Source organism: Penaeus monodon, chromosome 21, assembly GCF_015228065.2.
Source record: "Penaeus monodon isolate SGIC_2016 chromosome 21, NSTDA_Pmon_1, whole genome shotgun sequence".
In the NCBI taxonomy this organism is placed as follows: Eukaryota; Metazoa; Arthropoda; class Malacostraca; order Decapoda; family Penaeidae; genus Penaeus; species Penaeus monodon.
In genome coordinates this window covers 26,428,251-26,428,526 of record NC_051406.1, presented here as the reverse complement: position 1 = coordinate 26,428,526, position 276 = coordinate 26,428,251, and positions in this window count along the sequence as shown.

Here is a 276-nt window from a genome sequence, read left to right as displayed (position 1 = left end):
TCCAGGTGTCCATAGAGGCGAAACGCCCGCTGCTGATCGCACTCGGACCGAATGGCGGCCACAGTGTCATAGTTATTGATGCAAGTCGCTCATCTGGGCCAGGAGTACATTGTTGAATGTTACACACTGTTGCAGGACTTCAAGAGGCTCGCAGTGTCCGGACGCTTCGCTCGACGCCTCTTTGTCTTGGCGGAGGAGCCCTTTGCGCTGCGGCCGCGGCGGGGAGCTACAGTTTCAAAGGAAATTAGGATGATTATTACTCAGGCATTTCTGCGC